We start from the raw sequence: 21,383 nt of genomic DNA, 5'->3' as shown, positions 1-21,383 counted from the left end.
CCTCAAGCATCCTGTATCCTGCATCAAACCTAGACTGGACTTCTTGAGTATCATTGTTCTCCAGTTTGTGGGTTGCCCAGCCGGTGGGTACGGGATTTGATTTTATCGTGATTGCACCCTTCCTACCATCTCATTGTAGCTTCTCCTTTGTCTTTGGACGTGGGGTATCTCCTTTTGGTAGGTTCCAGCATCCTCCTGTCGATGGTTGTTCAACAGGTAGTTGCAATTCTGGTGCTCTCACAGGAGGAGATGAGCACATATCCTTCTACTCCCCCGTCATCTGGGGTGTGAGCTGGCTAAGCAATTCAAAATATGAATTTGGGAGGGAGTGTGTGTAACTGTTTAGTGCAGCGCAGGTGCTTAGTGCAGTCTTGAAATAAGTCACTCTCTCTTCATGTCATGGAGCCTTGAAGTGAATTGGGGGAGCCCTGATGAAACAAGGTTCAGTCCAATTTTTACTGCTTCTTCCACTCTCCATTCTCATCAGCATCCATATCAACTCTGCATGCTCTTACTAAGCAGCTTTCGCAACATTAAAACCACCAACTTCTCTTTCTGTCTCTCACAGGAGGTTCTAAACAGTTGCTGATATTTGATCTATACACCTTTGCTTTTTCTTTCTTTTTTTTTTAAAAAAGTGTATCTCTGCTGGTGTGAGTTGTCCCAGCCTGGCAACTGGGCACCACATCCAGGTTCCCATACACCAGGGCACCCCACCCTCCCAATTCGGACACTGTAGTTTTGCTTTTGCAATGACGGAATGAAAAGGAAGGGACTCCTGTGAGTTTCAAGTGTGACCTGGGCCTGTCAGGCCTCCAGGGAAGCTGAGGGCCTTGACCACTCATTGGATGGCGATCATGCCAATCCTTGACTCCTGGCAAATGAGCTTAGAGCTGGCGCTGGAGGAAGTGGTCCCCGGTTGACCTTCAAGCTCCACCTACCGTCGCCAGCCCTTCAGGGTCTTTCGTGCCTGTCCACCGCCATCTCAGCCTTGGTCTTGGTGGGCGGGTCTGCGGGCTGCCCCCTTGCCGTCCCTGTCACGGGGCCCACACCAGCAACTTCAAAGACACCTGTTCCCCGTGCAGCTGACGTCTCTGCCGCCCCCACCCCCACCCTACCGTCCGCGCTGCCAAGGGCGTCTCCTCCGCGACTCTCAGCTCGGCAGCTGCCATCTTCCCCGCGGACATCACTGCAGGCCCATCACGGTCTGGCACAGTCTCCCCTGCCTTGACTGCCACAGAGGAGCACGACTGGATCCCAGGTGGCCTGGACAGGGCTGGCGGCGGGGCGGGCCGTGACCCCAGTCCCCTTGGGGTCCCGGCGCCGGCTTGGGAGGGGACGGATGGGGTTGAGGAGGCCGCAGTCCTTCTGCCCTCCCTGAGGGTGCCAGGAGCCCTTCGCAGGGGACACGGTGGACCACAGGCCACAGTGGAAGAGGAGTGTGATATAGAGCCGTTAGAGGAGGAGGAGTCTGAGTTCGAGCTGGAGGACCTGGGGGAGGAGGAGCACTTGGAGGACACGGAGTACCTGTTGGACGAGGTCGAGGAGGAGGAGACACTAGTGGATGAGGAGAGTGAGCAGGGAGGCGCAGCAGTGGTTGCAGGCGACGGGGACCCCTTGGAGCAGTTTGTGTCTGTGTTCTGGGCTCTGGTCCACTCCCTTCTACACAGTTTCTCCTACGATGACCATGGCCTGATCTGGCCCCTGGCCCCTGCCCGATGGTCAGGCACAGCTCCTGGCCTCCCACAGGCCCTGCAAAGTGTCCTGCGCCTCCGCAGGAGTAGGAAGACCTGAGAGAGGGAGGCGAGGCCTCGCAGGGTGAGTACCAAGCAGAGGGCGCCCCACCCTGGGAGCCTCAGGGTCCCAGGGTCCAGAGGTCTGCATCCCAGAAGTCAGAGAAATCAGCGGTGGAGGCTCTTGGGGAGGGTGGTGCCCTGGTTATTGCCTCTGAGTCCTGGGAGGCTGGGGCCTGTGGTTCCGGCAGGGCCGAGGTGGGCAAGTGGCAGCCAGGCCCTCAGGCCCTTGCAGACCCTGTGGGGGCATCGGACTCAAAGGCAGGCTGCACTCAGCACTGGCCTCTAGCGGTTAAGCAGCGGGTCAAAGCTCTCAAAATCATGTATAATATCATCTACGAAATGGATCGCCAGTCTAGGTTTGATGCAGGATACAGGATTCTTGGGGCTGGTGCACTGGGATGACCCAGAGAGATGCTATGGGGAGGGAGGTGGGAGGAGGGTTCAGGATTGGGAACTCATGTACTCCCGTGGCGGATTCATGTTGATGTATGGCAAAACCAATACAGTATTATAAAGGAAAATAAAAGGAAAAAAAAAAAACAGATGGACAGAAAGAAAAAAAAATACATCCAGGCATAATTTGCACAAGTGGAAGCCTAATTCTATAAAGACCTTTATGGTCTTGAGAAAAAGTATGCTTCCTTCTGCCAGCCTCTGTTTGATAAGAGAGCTGACATCATCAGTGCAGTTCATGAGCCCACAGAAGGTGAATGTTAGTGGCCAGTACCTGTTCCAGAAGGAGCCTTGGGAGGAGATGCAAAGAGCACCTGAAGGGAAGGGGAAACAAAGGGCATCCCTCACTTCTGGTTGAGGGCATTTAAACAGCTAAAGATTCTCGGTGGCATGATCTGGGAAAATGATGAACTTGTACTGGACCACCTGAAAGATGTAAAAATAAAAATTCTCAGGGGTCCAGGAACCAATGAGCATCACAGTAGAATTTCTTTTTGAGTGAAAGGAATACTTTGCAATAAAGTTCTGACAACAACATACCAAATGCAATCAGAGCGAGATGATTCTGATCCCTTCTTCTCCAAAGAGCCAGAAATAATCAGCAGCACAGGGTGTGAGATCTACTGGAAAGATGGTAAAGACCTCACCCTGAAAACCCTGAGGCTACAGAAATGTGAGGGCCCTGAAGGTGTCACACCAACCTCTGGGAAACTGCCCAGCTATTCTTTCTTCACCTACTTCTCCTCCTGGGGGGTAGAGTACTGGATGTGGCTACTGATTATAAATTGGGTTTTATTTTTTTCCGTGAAGTTCCGGTCCCAACGTCTGTATTATACTTTACAAAAGAAGCGAGTGATTATCAGTATGAAGATTCTGATGAGGAGGTCCAAGAAGCTGAAGGTGGGGAGGAGGACAGCGATGAAAAACCAGAAGAAGGACCTGAAAAAGACCTGGACCCAGCAGAGGACAGCCCCAGAGAACCCCGGTATCTGTGTGCAGCTCTGAGTATCACCCAGCCACCATTCCTGGCATACATTTTTAAATTTTCTCCCCAAAGTAAATAATAATTAAAGCTGGGTTAAAGCCGAGTTTCAAAACAGCTGAATGTTAATAATACTTTGTGTGCTAGATAGAATAGAACACAGCATGTTCTGAAATGTACTTCATTCACAGCTACAGGTCCCTTGAGCTGTAGCTGTAAGGCTTCCCCACGTGGGAAATTTTTGAGACCTGGTAGCAGGGACCACTGTTTGTCTGGAACGCAGTTAACCAGAACAAGTGACTAAAGGTGACTGGAACGTACACTAGCTGGGCCTTCACCACTGAGCTACAGAAATAGGGTCTTTTGTCCTAACCGGGAGGAAGCAAATGCCTTTGAGATTGTGACTATTGACAAAGATGTACTAAGTGAAAAATGTTCATGTGGGAGCACATTTAATGACTAATACCTATTTGTTCAGTTGTAAGTTTTTCTAGTTCATTGGACAGTCAGAAGGAAAGCACATTAGTCATGGTGAGATTGTTGTTCATCGCTGAATTGGTCATTCAGTTCAGTACAGTTCAGTCGCTCAGCCGAGTCCGACTCTTTGCAACCCCATGAACTGCAGCACGCCAGGCCTCCCTGTCCATCACCGAATTGGTCATTAAGTCAACTTATATCTTGCCTATCCCTTCCTCTCTTTTTTGCTTTGCTTTTCCCTGTCTTCTCTTCCTTTTATGGATGGGCAAACTAAGAGTCTGGGAGTTTAAGAGTGTGATTGATGGAGAGAGCACAGGCTTGTAAGGTGGAAAGACTTATTAGATAAGTCTCTCTCAAGAAAAAGCAACAACAACAAAGCAGGCATTTTGGTGTTTGGCGAGTGGGAGAGGACGTTAGTATGAGGGGTGAGGGATTGATGACATATCCAAAGGTCTGTGTTGAGAGAGGTAAATGTGGTAATTTCTCTTTTGACTGAGCAGGCATACATAGGACTGACTATTTCCTTAGATTTAGAAAGTCACTGTTGCATGTTACTGGTTTACAATATTTTTTAATTAATTTATATATTTTACTTGGAGGCCAGTTACTTTACAATATTGTGGTGGTTTTTGCCATACATCAACATGAATCAGCCATGGGTGTACATGTGCCCCACCATCCTGAACCCCGCTCCCACCTCCCTCCCCACCCCATCCCTTCGAGTTGTCCCAGAGCACCTGCTTTGGGTGCCCTGCTTCATGCATCAAACTTGCACTGGTCATCTATTTCACATATAGTAATATACATGTTTCAGTGCTATTCTCTCATATCGTCCCACCCTCGCCTTCTCCCGCATGGTCCAAAAGTCTGTTCTTTGCATCGGTGTCTCTGCTGTCTTGCATATAAGGTTGCCGTTACCGTCTTTCTAAATTCCATATATATGCGTTAATATACTGTATTGGTGTTTCTCTTTCTGACTTACTTCACTCTGTATAATAGGCTCCAGTTTCACCCACTTCATTAGAACTGACTGAAACGCCTTCTTTTTTTTATAGCTGAGCAATAGTCCGTCGTGTATAGGTACCACAACTTCCTTATCCATTCATCTGCTAGTGGACATCCAGGTTGCTTCCATGTCCTAGCTATTGTAAACAGTGTTGCAGTGAACACTGGGGTACATGTGTCTCTTTCAGCTGTGGTTTCCTCGGTGTGTATGCCCAGCAGCGGGATTGCTGGGTTGTATGGCAGTTCTATTTCCAGTTTTTTTTTTTTTTTTTTTTTTTTTAAGGAATCTCCACTCTGTTCTCCATAGTGGCTGTACTAGTTTGCATTCCCACCAACAGTGTAAGAGGGTTCCCTTTTTCTCCACACCCTCTCCAGCATTTATTGTTTGTAGACTTTTTGATGGCAGCCATTCTGACTGGCGTGAGATGGTACCTCATTGTGGTTTTGATTTGCATTTCTCTGATCATGAGGGATGTTAAGCATCTTATCATGTGTTTGTTAGCCATCTGTATGTCTTCTTTGGAGAAATGTCTGTTTAGTTCTTTGGCCCATTTTTGGATTGGGTCGTTTATTTTTCTGGAATTGAGCTGCAGGTGCTGCTTGTATATTTTGGAGATTAACTCTTTGTCAGTTGCTTCGTTTGCTATTATTTTCTCCCATTCTGAAGGCTCCCTTTTCACCCTGCTTATAGTTTCCTTCATTGTGCAAAAGCTTTTAAGTTTGACTATGTCCCATTTGTTTATTTTTGCTTTTATTTCCATTACTCTGGGAGGAGGGTCATAGAGGATCTTGCTGTGATTTATGTCAGAGAGTGTTCTGCCTATGGTTTCCTCTAAAAGTTTTATAGTTTCTGGTCTTAGGTTTAGATCTTTAATCCATTTTGAGTTTATTTTTGTGTACAGTGTTAAAAAGTTTTCTAGTTTCATTCTTTTACAGGTTTTCCCAGTTTTCCCAGCACCACTTGTTAAAGAGATTGTCTTTTCTCCATTGTATATTTTTGCCTCCTTCCGCAATGATAAGGTATCCATAGTTGCGTGGGTTTATCTCTGGGCTTTCTGTTTTGTTCCATGGATCTCTATTTCTGTCTTTGTGCCAGTACCATACTGTCTTGATGACTGTAGCTTTGTAGTGTAGTCTGAAGTCAGGCAGGTTGATTCCTCCAGTTCTATTCTTCTCTCTCCGGATTGCTTTGGCTATTCGAGGTTTTTTGTGTTTCCATACAAATTGTGAAATTATTTGTTCTAGTCCTGTGAAAAATACCGTTGGTAGCTTGATAGGGATTGCTTTGGGTAGTGTACCCATTTTCAGTATATTGACTCTTCCAATCCACGAACATGGTATATTTCTCCATCTATTTGTGTCATCTTTGATTTCTTTCATCAGTGTTTTATAGTTTTCCATGTGTGTCTTTTTTTTTCTTTAGGCAAATTTATTCCTAAGTATTTTATTCTTTTCATTGCAATGGTGAGTGGGATTGTTTCCTTAGTTTCTCTTTCTGTTTTCTCATTGTTAGTGTGTAGGAATGCAAGGGATTTCTGTGTGTTACTTTTATATCCTGCAACTTTACTATAGCCATGGATTAGCTCTAGTAACTTTCTGGTGATGTCTTTAGGGTTTTCTACGTAGAGGACCATGTCATCTGCAAACAGGGAGGGTTTTACTTCTTCTTTTCCCATCTGGATTCCTTTTATTTATTTTTCTTCTCTGATTGCTGTGGCTAGGACTTCCAAAACTATGCCGAATAGTAGTGGTGAGAGTGGGCACCCTTGTCTTCTTCCTGATTTTGGAGGAAATGCTTTCAATTCTTCACCATGGAGGATAATGTTTGCTGTGGGCTTGTCATATATGGCTTTTATTATGTTGAGGTATGTTCCTTCTGTGCCTGCTTTCTGGAGAGTTTTATCATAAATGGGTGCTGAATGTTGTCAAAGGCTTTCTCTGCATCTGTTGAGATAACCATATGTTTTTTTATCATTCAGTTTGTTCATATGGTGTATCCCATTGATTGATTTCTGAATATTGAAGAATCCTTGCATCCCTGGGATAAAGCCCACTTGGTCATGATGTGTGATCTTTTTAATATGTTGTTGGATTTGGTTTGCTAGAATTTTTGTTGAGGATTTTTGCATCTCTGTTCATCGGTGATAAATTGTCCTGTAGTTTTCTTTCTTTGTGGCATCTTTGTCTGGTTTTGATATTAGGGTGATGGTGGCCTCATAGAATGAGTTTGGCAGTTTACCTTCCTCTGCAATTTTCTGGAAGAGTTTGAGTAGGATAGGTGTTAGCTCTTCTCTAAGTTTTTGGTAGAATTCACCTGTGAAGCCACCTGGTCCTGGGCTTTTGTTTGTTGGAAGGTTTTTGTTTTTTTTTTTATTTTTTATTTTTTATTACAGCTTCAATTTCTGTGTTTGTGATGGGCCTGTTAAGATTTTCTATTTCTTCCTGGTTCAGTTTTGGAAAGTTACACATTTTTAAGAACTTGTCCATTTCTTCCAAGTTGTCCATTTTATTGGCATATAACTGCTCATAGTAGTCTCTTAGGACCTTTTGTATTTCTGTGTTGTCTGTTGTGATTTCTCCATTTTCGTTTCTAGGTTTATTGATTTGATTCTTCTCCCGTTTTTTCCTGATGAGATGGCTAATGGTTTGTCTATTTTATTTATCTTCTCGAAGAACCAGCTTGTAGTTTTGTTGATTTTTGCTACAGTCTCCTTTCTTTCTTTTTCAGTTATTTCTGCTCTCAGCTTTATGATCTCTTTCCTTCTACTAACTTTGGGGTGGTTCTTTCCCTCTTCTTCTACTTGCTTTAGCTGTAAAGTGAGGTTGTTGATTTGATGTCTCTCTTGGTTCTTGAGGTAGGCTTGTATTGCTATGAATCTCCCTCTTAGTACTGCTTTTTACTGAATCCCATAGGTCTTGGCTTGTCATGTTTTCATTTTCACTTCTTTCTATGCATATTTTGATTTCCTTTTTGATTTCTTCCATGATCTGTTGGTTATTCAGAAGCGTGTTGTCTAGCGTCCATATGATTGTATTTTTAATATTTTTTTCCCCTGTACTTGACATCTAATGTTATGGTCTGTGGTTAGAAAAGATGCTTGAAATGATTTCAGTTTTTGTTTTTTTTTTTTTAACCAAGGCTATATTTATGGCCCCGGATGTGATCTATCCTGGAGAATGTTCCGTGTACTCTTGAGAAAAAGGTGAATTCCATTGTTTTGGGGTGACATGCCCTATAGATATCAGTTAGCTCTAACTGGTCCATTGTATCATTTAGCACTTGTGTTTCCTTGCTAATTTTCTGTTTGGTTGATCTATCCATAAGTGTGTGGGGGGTATTAAAGTCCCCCACTATTACTGTGTTACTCTTAATTTCCCCTTTCATACTCTAGCATGTGCCTTCCGTATTGAGGTGCTCCTGTGTTGGGTGCATATATAATTGTTTTATCTTCTTTTTGGATTGATCTTTTGATCATTATGTAGTGTCCTTCTTTGTCTCTTATCATGGTCTTTATTTCAAATTCTGTTTTATCTGATATGAGTATTGCTCTCCTGCTTTCTTTTGGTCCCCATTTGCATGAAATATCGTTTTTCCAGCCCTTCAATTTCAGTCTGTATGTATCCCTAGGTTTGAGGTGAGTCTCTTGTAGACAGCATATATAGGGTTCTTGTTTTTTTAATCTAGTTGCCCAGTCTTTGTCTTTTGGTTGGAGCATTTAACACATTTACAGTTAAGGTAATTATTGATAAGTATGATCCTCTTGCCATTTACAGTTTGTGAGGGGGTGGTGGTTTGTTTTTAAACACATTTACTGTGTGTCCTGTCTAGAGAAGATCCTTTAGCATTTGTTGAAGAGCTGGTTTGGTGGTGCTGAATTCTCTCAGCTTTTGCTTGTCTGTAAAGCTTTTGATTTCTCCTTAATCTCTGAATGAGATCCTTGCTGGGTAGAGTAATCTTGGTTGTAGGTTTTTCTCTTTCATCACTTCAAGTATGTCCTGCCGTTCCTTTCTGGCCTGGAGAGTTTCTGTTGAAAGATCAGCCGTTATCCTTATGGGGATCCCCTTGTGTGTTTTTTGTTGCTTTTCTCTTGCTGCCTTTTTTTTTTTTTTCCTTTATTTTACTTTACAATACTGTATTGGTTTTGCCATACATTGACATGAATCCACCACGGGTGTACATGAGTTCCCAAACATGAACTCCCCTCCAACCTCCCACCACATATCATCTCTCCGTGCACCAGCCCCAAGCATCCTGTATCTTGCATCAAACGTAGACTGGCGATTCATTTCTTACATGGTAGTATACATGTTTCAATGCCATTCTCCCAAATCATCCCACCCTCTCCCTCTCCCTCAGAGTCCAAAAGTCCACTACACATCTGTGTCTCTTCTTGCTGCTTTTAATGTTTGATCTTTCTTAGTTTATTAATTTGTGTCTTGGGGTGTTTTGCCTTGCGTTTATCCTGTTTGGGACTCTCTGGGTTTCTTGGACGTGGGTGGCTGTTTCCTTCCCCACATTAGGGAAGTTTTTGACTATTATCTCCTCAAGTATTTTCTCATGCACTTTTTGTCTTCTTCTTCTGGGACACCTATGATTCAAATGCTGGGGCATTTAACTTTGTCCCAGAGGTCTCTGAGGTTGTTCTCATTTCTTTTAATTCTTTTTTTCTTTTTTCCTCTGTGCTTCATTTATTTCCACCATTCTGTCTTCCACCTCACCGATCTTCTCTCCTACCTCAGTTATTCTACTGTTGGTTCCCTTCAGAGTGCTTTTGATCTCAATTACTGCATTATTCATTACTGGTTGATTCTTCTTTATTTCTTCTAGGTCCTTAGTTAAACATTTCTTGCATTTTCTCGATCCTTGCCTCTAGTCTATGTATCTGTAGCTCCATTTTTTTTTCAAGATTTTGGATCATCTTTACTGTCCTTATTCTGAGTAACTTCAGGTTATCTCCTGCTCTTTGGTTTGGTTTGGTGGGTTTTTAGCATGTTCCTTTACCTGCTGAATATTTCTCTGCCTTTTCATTTTGTTTAGATTGCTGTGTTTGGGGTGCCCTTTCTGCAGGCTGGAAGTTCGTGGTTCCTCTTAATTGCGGAGTCTTCTCCCTGTGGGTGGGGTTGGACTAATGGCTTGTCAAGGTTTCCTGGTTGGGGGGAGCTTGTGTCTGTGTTCTGGTGGGTGGAACTGGATGTCTTCTCTCTGGAGTGCAATGAAGTGTCCAGTAGTGAGTTTTGGGGTGTCTATGGGTTTAGCATGGCTTTGGGCAGCCCATCTTTTAATGTTCAAGGTTGGGGCCTATTTTACTAGAGAATTATTGCGGTGTGTCCTGCACTGGATCTTGTTAGCTCTTGGGTGGAGCTTGGTTTCAGTGTAGGTGTGGAGACGTTTAGGTGAGCTCTTGTCTGTTAATGTTCTGTGGAACAGGAGTTCTCTGGTGTTCTAAAGTTTTGGAGTTAAGCCTCCTGCATCTGGCTTTCGGTCCCTGTCTTGCAGTAGCCTCAAGACTTCTCCATCCACACAGCATTGAAGAGAAAACCCCTAGGTTTATTGATGAAACAGTTCTCCACAGCCAGAAACACCCAGAGAGATTCACAGAGTTATACAGAGAAGAGAAGAGGAAGGAGGGAGATAGAGGTGATCAGAAGGAGAAAAGGGAGAGTCAGAAGGGGAGAGAACAATCCAGCCATTAATCTAATCCCTAAATGCTCTCCACAGCCTGGAACACCCAGAGAGATTCACAGAGTTATATACAGAAGAGAAGAGGGAGGAAGGCGATAGAGGTGACCTAAAGGAGAAAAGGGAGAGAGCAGTCAAGCCAGTCATCAGATCCGTAAGTGAAAATTGATTCTGAAGATTAGATTCTTACAGGTACAAAACTGATAACAAATATCAAAAAGCAAAGATTAGAAACCTGGAAGAGAGTTTAGACTCTCAAAAATAAAATGTAAAAAATGCAAAACATAATCAATCACAGTAATCAAAAACTATGGAATTTGTTTTCTAAAAAATAGAGGTTTGGCAGGGGGAAACGTAATAGTAGGCTATAAAAATGAAAGTTAAAGGAGTAATAAAGAACTAAATTAACAAAAAAACTAAAAAGTGATAACAGTAAAACTATATCTAGGCATTTCTCTGGGCATTGTGGGGTCTGTTCAGTGTCAGATCATCCCTTTTTCTGGCCTGTACTTGTTGTCAAGGTGTATAGGCGCCCCTCAAATGTCTCCAGTATGCAATGCAGGGTTTTAATCTGTTGTACCTGTTACTTCCGAAGCGGTTCCCCCTTCTCTGTTTATTTTGGCTTCCTCTGCAAGTCTCTTCAGTGTCTAATTTCTGCCCTGACGTGAGGCGGTGAAGGTGGCCACTTCTTACTTAGGATGACTTGTTCATTTGTGTTGCGGAGAGGGAGGGACACTGCCAACAAATACTGCTGGCGTGTGTGGGGAGTGCTCGCAGTGGATGGACCACACTGGGTTAGCCACAGTCCAAGGCAGCATGTGCTCCCCGGGTCTAGACTGATCAGTCTCCAGGGTGCTCTGCAAGGGCAGTGTCCCAAGTGCCAAGTGGGCCCTGCGTTTCGTGCACTTCCCAGGTCTAAGCCGCTCAGGTTCTCGGGTGCTCCACAGGGCACAGACCCGGATAGGCTGTGTGTTTTGTGCCCTTCCCAGGTCCAAGCAGCTCAGGCGACCGGGTGCTTGGTGGGCCGTGCGTCTTACCTGCCTGGTCCCCGCCACTCAGTTTCCGCAAGAGCGCAGCTCCAGGTGTGCCGCATGTCTCCTCTGGGGAGCTGATCTCAGGCTGTGACACTCCTGGCAGATGTCAACCGTCTAGGATCCCAAGAAGACGAGGTTAGCAACTGGGAGCCTGCTCACAGTTTGGTGGAAGATGTGATCTCTGGGGCCAAGATTGCAGCAGCCCCTTGCCTTCCAGCTCTGGCTATCTCTCGCCTGCCTCTCTGCCTCCAGGGAGGGAGGGCCCTATGGGGCAGCTGGCTTGCTCTCCTTTGGTATTTGCTCAATCCTTTGTTCTGTGAGCGTGCCAGGGTCGCTGATAGAGCCTCTGGTGAGAAAGGTCTTTTTTGTGTGTCTCTCTGGCGATCCCACGGTTTGGGTTGCTGTCTCACGTTAGCTCCCTCAGATTGTCCTCTGGGCATTCAGGCCCGGTCCTTACCCTAGGGGCCAGTTCTGCAGCCTGCGCCTCCCTGCCCAGCCCCCACTCACTGGTGGTGGACCCGAGTGTCTGGGCCACTTCTCCACTGGCAGTTGTGGTTAGGTGCGTATTCTGTGGGGTTTTTATTTTTTTTTCCCTCCCGTTTATGTTGCCCTCTGAGATTCCAGAACTCCCCACAGACATGCCTGTGCGAGGGTTTCCCACTGTGTGGAGACTTCTCCTCTTTCCTGACTCCCTCCCCAGGATGGGTCTCAGGCCCTAAGTCTTTCGTCTCAGCGTTTGTCTTTCACATTTTGTCCTGCCTCCTTTCGAAGAGATTGGGCTGCCTTTCTGGGTGCTTGGTGTCCTCCGCCAGCATTCAGAAGTTGTTTGTGGAAGTTGCTCAGCATTCAAATGATCTTTTGATGAATTTGTGGGGGAAGTAAGTGGTCTCCCCATCCTATTCCTCTGCTATCTTGGGACTGCCCCTTGTTTCACAATTGTTAATTGACTCTTACTTCATCCCACAGCTGTCAAGCATAGAAAGAGATGATGGCGGAAGAAACAATGGTCTTGTCGCTCACGAATTTGAGATTTTTGGCTTCTCAGTAGCCAGTGGGAATTTTATCAACACTGCTTTTGTTCCAGATTTCATCATGTGAAATGTCTTATCCTCTGACATCTGACGTTTTTTCTTACGTTTGTCACATATATTTGACTGCGTTTGTTCGTGTTAAAAATTTGCTAGCCATGGGTAAGCCGCAGATCTTTTAGATGTGTAACACTGATGCGAATCTTGTATCTTTTTGTTTTGGTCCACTTTACTGTCATTGAAACCATTTTTTTAAGTTCTTGCATTGCAGGTGGATTCTGAACCAACCAGGTTATCAGGAAGCCCTTTATTGCAGCCACAGGTTAATTAATATATCAATTAAAAATAAAAAACTAAAAATTAAAAAAATAAAATTAAATTTAAAAAAAAGTTAAAAAAAATAAAAAAATAAAAAAAATAAAACAAAAAAAAAACCAAGAATATGCTAGGACATTATGAAAAAGAATAGTGAGAGGACTTGCCTTATTGGATGTCATTATAATGTTAATATCATTATATATGTGTGAGTGTGTGTGTGTAATAACAAAATAAAGGTGGGACTTGAAATCATGTTAAAAAAAAAATAATAATATATCAATTGACAAACAATTTATGTAAAGAGAGAGATGTCTAGCCCCTACTTCATTTTAGTGAGAGGAACCAGTGGGTGACCAAGCTTATCTGGAGACGAGATGGAGCTACTGAGCTGCCACAGACCAGTGCATCAGCATCACCTGGGAACTTGTTAGATGTGCAACCTCTCAGGCCCCACTCCGGATTTACTGGATCATTATTCTGAAGGTGGCCCAGCTATCAGAGCTTTACATGTCCTCCAGGTGACTCTGAAGCATCTCAAAGTTTCAGCATCACCGTCTAAGAGCAATGATGGGCAAGGGTCAGGGGATGGGTGTTGTGAGGGACTGAGTTTCTCCTGTGGTAAGACCATCGTTTGTTCAGTGACTTGATACACAGGCGAGCTGAATGGAACAGTAAAGGCTGGAATGGGGACGAGACTAGAATTCTCAAGGCCCTGAGATACCGAAAAACCTTCTGGCAGGGCAGGGATTGGATGGCGGCAGTGAAGGAAAAAATGGATGAGGGAACAAACTAGGTTCAGCAGGATAGAACCATTATGATATCATGAATATGAGGTTTAAAAACATGCTAAACAATCACTGATTATAGATACATATATGTAGTAAAAGGTATGCATGGAACGAATGCATACATATGTAACTCATAGAAAGGCAGGTTTGAGGATGATAAACACCTTGCTTAGGATAGTGGAGAGGGAGAGAGGAGAATTCAACTGGGAAGGGTTCCTCTTACTTTCCCAGGGCTGCCGTAACAAATTACCACAAAGTAGGTGGCTTAAAACAGCATAAAATTTATTCTCTCACCAGTGCCAGAGGTCAGAAGTCTGAAAGCAAGGGGCTCTGGGGGAGAATCCTCCTTGCCACCCCCAGTTTGTGGTGGCTTCTGGCACTTCTTGGCTTGTGGCAGAGTAACTCCAGTCTTCACGTGACCTTCTTCCCTGTGTCTGCGTATCTCAAATCTCACTGTTTCTGTTATAAGGATACCTACCAGCCGGTCCATTTAGGGCCCATCCCAAATCCAGGGTGACTCCATTAAATTAGATGCTGATGTAATTACAACTGCAAAGATCCTATTTCCAAATAAGGTCACAGGGACCTTAAGGTACAAATAAGGTACCAGGGACCTGGACTTGGGCATATCCTTCTGGAGGCACAGGGATGTATTGGGCTTCAGCTGTATCTGTAATGTAAAATTTCTGACGTTGGGTGATGGGTACATGGATGTAGTATTCTCTATACCATAACGTAGGTCTGAAATATTTCCTGACCTTCCCCCGCCAAAAAGACGGAAAGAAGAAAATGGGCCTAAGAAATGGAAGCTATTTAAGGGGGTGGAGGGCGGAAATGAAGTTGTAATTGACCAGAATACAGGATCAGAGAAGGAGAAAGGCCAGGGGGTTGACGGTAGAGGATTTCCTTCTGGCATTTTTTGGTAAGGCAGTGTAGGTGCTCTCTAGGTCTCAATGGTATTCCCCCTGCCCACCTCTTTCATATTCTATGGTAGCATGTCTCATGTCCTAATATATTTTCACATTTTTACATATTTGTGTCTACTTCCATCTCCCAGCCCCTAGGATATGAGCTTCTGAATGACTGGGATCTTAATGGGATTTATTTCTCTCTGTCTCTCCCAAAGCACCTATCAATACTACTGTGTTTTCTTCTTAGTAGGTGCTCCATAAAACAGCACTAAAATAAAGTTAATGCAATGCCATGCTCTTTTCTGTCATCGGTATTAAGATTTTAAAAGTGCATTACCACATAGTAACATGCAATATTCCTTATGGAGTGGCACAGGGCTTTGTCTCCCCAACTCGGAATTTAATTTCATTAAATGAGTTAATACATAGCACTCAGAAGAGCACGTGGCACTTAAGTGTCATGTAAGTGTTTGCTCTTGGTCTTACCATTTTAATTTAATTTTCATAGTGTTACTGTTATTACTAAGAAGTTAAAATGCACAAGAGTCCCAGAGCCAGTACAAGTACCACTTTATAAATAAATAAAGCAAAGAGAATGTAACCAATTTAATAATGATAATACCTTTGAGACTAGAAATCTTGTGTCCTCACTCCCAGACTTTTGTAGTAAAAGTCGACTACATTAGATAGCTGACAAACTACATTAAAACATTTATTTTCATTGATTTATAATTTATCCCTTGTGCACATTCAGAGAGAAACTGAGACACCTTACAGTAAAAATACATCGACAATAGCCACACTATTCACAATAGCCAAGACGTGGAAGAACCTGAATGTCCAACAGATGAATGGATAAAGAAGATGTGCTACATTACTCAGAATGAAACAGTGCCATCTGCAGCAGCATGGAGTAACATCGATGGACCTAGAGATTACCATACCAAGTGAAGTAAGTCAGAAAGAGAAGGGCAAGTACCATATGGTAGCACTCATATGTGGAATCTAAACCGTGACACGAGTGAACTTATCTGTGAAACAGAAACAGACTCACAGACATAGAGAACAGACTTGTGATTGCCCAGTGGGAGGAGTGTGGGGGGAGGGACGGATTGGGAGTTTGGGGTTAGCAGATGCAGACTATGATATCCAGAATGGGTAAACAACACAGTCCTGCTGTATAGGACAGGGAACTGTATTCGATATCCTATAATAAGCCATAATGGAAAAAGGGTATGAAAATGTATACATACGCATGTATAACTGAATCACTCTGCTGTACAGCAGAAATTAGCACAACATTGTAAATCAACTGTATTTCAATAGAGTAAGTTTGAGAAAACACAAAAGGGCAGTCCAAGCAGAAATTTATCCATGTGATGTCATCTGAAAGGCCTCATGTTATTTCTGATTGGTTTGTGCTGTGCTTTCTCTTATTTTTCTGCTAAAACATAAAAAGGGATCCTTTCCCCCAGTTTCCATAGCACTTTTCCCTATTTCCCTTATAACTCACTGGCAGCCTCCATAATTGCTCTCAACCGGGCTTCTGATAAGGTGGTCTTCAAAGCATCTTTGACTATCACTAATGCTCCAAAATCACTGCAGACGGTGACGGCAGCCATGAAGTTAGAAGACACTTACTCCTTGTAAGGAAAGTTATGACCAACCTAGACGGCATACTCAAAAGCAGAGACATTACTTTGCCAACAAAGGTCCATCTAGTCAAGGCTATGGTTTTTCCAGTAGTCTTGTATGGATGTGAGAGTCGGGCTGTGAAGAAAGGTGAGTGCCAAAGAACTGATGCTTTTGAACTGTGGTGTTGGAGAAGACTCTTGGGAGTCCCTTGGACTGCAAGGAGATCCAACCAGTCCATTCTAAAGGAGATCAGTCCTGGGTGTTCTTTGGAAGGACTGATGCTAAAGCTGAAACTCCAATACCTTGGCCACCTCATGCGAGGAGTTGACTCATTGGAAAAGACTCTGATGCTGGGAGGGATTGGGGGCAGGAGGAGAAGGGGACGACAGAGGATGAGATGGTTGGATGGCATCACTGACTCGATGGATATGGGTTTGAGTGAACTCCAGGAGTTGGTGACGGACAGGGAGGCCTGGCGTGCTGCAGTTCATGGGGTCACAAAGAGTCGGACACGGCTAAGTGACTGAACTGAACTGAATACTCTCTCAAAGTCCTTTCTTTGTTGTTGTTGTTTACCATGAAACCCTACTCTCAGTGCCAAGATGTAGTTTCCTTTTCTATTGCTGTGCAACAAATGGCTGGTCACATTGTTGTTCAGGTGCTAAATCGTGTCTGACTCTTTATGTCCGCATGGACTGCAGCACATGAAGCTTCCCTGTCCTTCACTATCTCCTGGAGTTTGTTCACACTCCTATCCACTGAGTCTGTCATGCCATCCAACCATCTCATCCTCTGCTGCCCTCTTCTCCTCCTGCCCTCAATCTTTCCCAGCATCAGGGTCTTTGGGTCATCTTTATTAAATGAGATAAGGCTCTACGCTAGAACACGAACACCAGGAGGCAAGGATCTTTGGGGCATTCTCAGAGGCTGGCTGTCACAGTGCCTGTGCTGAACCAGTTGTTGATCATAGTACTGCTTTGAGATCCAGGTTAGAGTGGTTTGTAATAGGCCCCATGCTTTAGAGGTTCCTCTGCTACCCTCTTGCAGCCTCATCTCTCTGCAAACAGCCAAGGGCAATGGAGGGGATGTGTACACTGAGAACCCACCTGCCTGCCTCCAAACTTGTTTCATGTATCAGTTCAGTTCAGTCACTCAGTCGTGTCCGACTCTTTGCGACCCCATGAACCGTAGCACGCCAGGCCTCCCTGTCCATCAGTAACTCCCAGAGTCCACCCAAACCCATGTCCATTGAGTTGGTGATGCCATCCAGCCATCTCATCCTCTGTCGTCCCCTTCTCCTCCTGCCCTCAATCCTTCCCAGCATCAGGGTCTTTTCAAATGAGTCAGCTCTTTGCATCAGGTGGCCAAAGTATTGGAGTTTCAGCTTCAACATCAGTCCTTCCAATGAACACCTAGGAGTGATCTCCTTTAGCATGGACTGGTTGGATCTCCTTGCAGTCCAAGGAACTCTCAAGAGTCTTCTCCAATACCACAGTTGAAAAGCATCAATTCCTCAGCGCTCAGCTTGTTTTATAGTCTGACTCTCATATCCACACATGACCACTGGAAAAACCATAACCTCTACTAGATGGCCTTTGTCGGCAAAGTAATGTCTCTACTTTTCATTTATTTATCTATTTATTTTTGGTCTCTGCTTTTGAATATGCTGTCTAAGCTGGTCATAACTTTCCTTCCAAGGAGTAAGCGTCTTTTAATTTCATGGCTGCAGTCACTGCCTGCAGTGATTTTGGAGTCCAGAAAAATAAAGTCAACCACTGTTTCCACTGTTTCCCCATCTATTTGCCATGACATGATGGGACTGGATGCCATGATCTTAGTTTTCTGAATGTCGAGCTTTAAGCCAACTTTTTCACTCTCCTCTTTCACTTTCATCAAGAGGCTCTTTAGTTCTTCACTTTCTGCCATAAGGGTGGTGTCATCTGCATATCTGAGGTTATTGATATTTCTCCCAGCAGTCTGGTATCAGGGGCTCTGAATTTGGTGCCCAAGGGACCCCAAGCTCCAAGAAGCCTGCATGCTCCTCATCACTGAATTTGTGCTTCTGAGGGCCGGATGGTACTTCCAGTGTTATATTCCCAGGACTGGGAGGTAACAAAGAGGTGGTGGCTGTGTTTGGGGAACAGGAGACAACTGTGCTTCAGTATCCATATATAGCATGTGAAGCATCTGGAGGTGAGGAATGAAGCTCAGAGTGAGTAGAGAGGGGAAGAGGTTGTGTCCAGGGCCCGGAATGTGGACCAAGTGGCCTGTGTTGGGGGCCAAGCTTTCCCCACTTTGCTGGAACAGAACTTTGAAGAGTCCAGGTACTGTGCACAGACCCTAAGTGACCCTCAACCTCTGTGTTATTCATACTCTCATATGTCTCTTTCCCTTAAGCTGGGCTGAAGCTGTGACTTCCTCCTAACCACCAGAATATGGAAAAGTCAATGGGATGGTACTCTCTTGATTATATTAGTATGTTACTGTAGTTTGATCTTTATATTATTTACGTGGTGATTTGGTTTTCCTATTTCACAATGGAAGACTAACACACCTGGCCTAGGAGAGGACAGCCCTGGAAACTCCAGTTCTCCTAGTATGTTCTTTCAATTCACCCAACTATTCCTGACATGTTCCAGTTATAGATAGCTTTGTGTTTTTAAATGAACCAGATAAAAGAAAAAGAGACTGTAATATGCCAAGTAATTGAAATTTGAACTTCACTGAAGGATGGATTTCTTTTAAACAAATAGGAGACAGAACCTGCTACTTTGAAAATCCCCAGCCTCTCCTGGATAGCAAATGATGTGAACGTTAAGAAAAAGCTCCTGGGCAAAGGTCAAATCCAGAAGCCTTCTGGGAAAATGTGGTGTAACGATGAAATCAAGGGTGTGACCATATTCTGTTTAGGCCTCAGGAAGATCTGGGCCAGTACCCCAGAGATCCTTAAGGTTTAAAAAAAGAAAAAAGCCCTTGTAAGAAGTTGAAGGGTGTTATCTAAAAGTCTTAGCAGAAACCCAAGGCCCAAATGGATTACCTGAAAGTGAGTCATGTATGTGCCTTTTGCCCACTGGCGCGAACCCCAGTAAGATTACTTAGAAGGCCACGTAGGGCCTTTAAAAGACAAACTTTTAGCAGAAAGATAGGAGAAAGACAGCACAGCACAAACTGATCAGAAATAATATGATGCCCTACAAATGACATTACATGGATAAAATCCTACTTGGACTGCCCTTTTGTTTTAAATAATGGTGACAAAGCCCTGTGCCACTCCATAAGGTGTACTGCATGTTATTATGTGCTCATACACTTTTAAAATGTTAACACCAATGACAAAAAATAGGATAGCATTGCATTACCTTTACTTCAGTGCTCATTTATGGAGATGGTGAAGGACAGGGAAGCCTGGCGTGCTGCAGTCCATGGGGTCGCAAAGAGTCGGACACGACTGTGTGACTGAACAAGAAGTCGCTATAGAAAACAGTTCGGCAGCTCCTGAAAAAAGTTAAAAAGCCTGTGGTTGTCTCATCGACTCCACTATTAGCTATATATGCCCAAGAGTTGAAAGTATCTATTCAAACTAAAAGTTCTGTCCCCATGTCTGTAGCAGCCTTATTCACCATAACCCAATGGGAAACATCCCAAGTATCCATCAGCCTGTCTTCAACTTGTTTCAGATTCATAAACAAAAGTGACCCTCTGTACAAAGGCATAGCATTCGGCTGTAAAAAGGAACTAGAGAGGCCAGATACAAAAGGTCGCATATTGTAGGAGTTCGTTTCTGTCAACTAGAAAGGGTAAGTCCATAGAGGTAAAGAGCAGATTAGTGGTTATCAGAGCCTGGTTGCAGTGAGGGGGAAATGGAGAAGGATTGATTACTGGCATGGGGTTTCCTTTAGGAGTGATAATTTATTTGGGGACAACAGAGAGAATGGCTGAACAGCATTGTAAATGTACTAAATGCCTGTGAAGTATACCCTTTAGGAAAGGTGACATTTACCACAATAGCGCAATAATTCTTTTTAAAGATAAAAGGTGATTATTGGCTTAAGACTTCTACAAGTAGATTTGGAATTGATTTCAACACCTGCTAAACTGCATCACGTAGGAAAAATTTTTGAACTTAATACTGGGGCACAAAATAGAGGAGTTCTTGAAGATACCACTGAATTTTTAAAAGATGTCCCTATAGTGTTAAGAGAGCTACTGAAGATAGCCAACAGATTTATTTGCCTTAAGCATTTTATTATTGCGGTGTTTCAGTGCTCCAGATCATAGCAGCCATTGTCCTAAACTATCCTGTAGCGGGCATAGGCACTCGGACATATGGCTCTCAAAGTTAAATTGAGTCTTTGTCACTTAGAAATGGGCTTGGTAACATGGGACCCAATGGACTATCCCCACTGAAAATATTATGAGTTAGGTAAAACAAAGCAAGGCCCATATAAGGGGTGAAACCCATAATACATAAGTTCTACGTAGGGAAGAGGTGATTATCCTCACTGTGTCTCCTATCAAAGGCCCTAACTCCCAAGTACCATCACCTGGGGTGGAGTGGGTAAGGGTTTCAACATGTGAATTTGGGAGGAGTAGGGTATCCCGCTTTAGTGCAGAGCAAGTGCTTAGCCCAGTCATGAAAAGAAGTCTCTCTTCACTTCTTGGAATTTTCAAGTGAATTGGGGAGCCCTGATGGATCCCTTTTCAGCTCCTGGTTTTATTCCTTCCACTCTCCATTCTCACTGCATCCACGTCAACTTGTATGTTCTTTTCTAAGTACCTTTAACAACATTAAAACCTCCAATTTCTCTTTCTGTCTCTCACAGGGGGTTTAAACAGTTGCTCGTATGTGGTCTAAACAGTTTCTCGTTTTTTTTTTTTCGTTTTTTTTTTTCTTAATATAAATATTCTTTTTATTGAAGTGTATTTGACTTACAATGTTCCAGGTGCACAGCAAGGTAATTCAGTTATACATATACACATATATTATTTTTCAGATTATTTTCCATTATAGGTATTTCAAGAGACTGACAAAGAAACTACAGTTCCCTGTGCTATACAGTAAACCTTTGTTGCGTGTTGCATACCTCCCTTTTTTAAAATTAGAAATCTATCATTCTATTCATACTGTCAAACAAGCGGAATCAAAATGTCATAAACTTTTTAGTTAGGCAAACAATGCATTTTCTAAAGTATATATATTATACATACTAGTGAGTATGCAACTATTATTCACTTAATACCATTGTAACATGATTGGTCAACAGAAAAGTAATAGA

At 43.6% G+C, this 21,383-nt stretch overlaps 1 long non-coding RNA gene across 2 annotated transcripts; it reads left to right on the top strand.

The window, feature by feature from the left end:
• Nucleotides 1-956: 956 nt before the first annotated feature.
• Nucleotides 957-15,419, top strand: LOC138930596 (uncharacterized). Of its 2 annotated transcripts, none has more exons than XR_011446239.1 (3): nt 957-1,818; nt 3,060-3,234; nt 15,227-15,419. It is a non-coding gene; the product is annotated as an uncharacterized lncRNA (long non-coding RNA). The 2 variants fall into 2 exon arrangements; XR_011446238.1 differs by lacking the exon at nt 15,227-15,419 and adding an exon at nt 10,433-12,839.
• The last annotated feature ends 5,964 nt before the right edge of the window (nt 15,420-21,383 follow it).

This window comes from Ovis canadensis, chromosome X (assembly GCF_042477335.2).
Source record: "Ovis canadensis isolate MfBH-ARS-UI-01 breed Bighorn chromosome X, ARS-UI_OviCan_v2, whole genome shotgun sequence".
NCBI classification, from domain to species: domain Eukaryota; kingdom Metazoa; phylum Chordata; class Mammalia; order Artiodactyla; family Bovidae; genus Ovis; species Ovis canadensis.
This window is presented reverse-complemented; position numbering and strand designations above follow the sequence as displayed.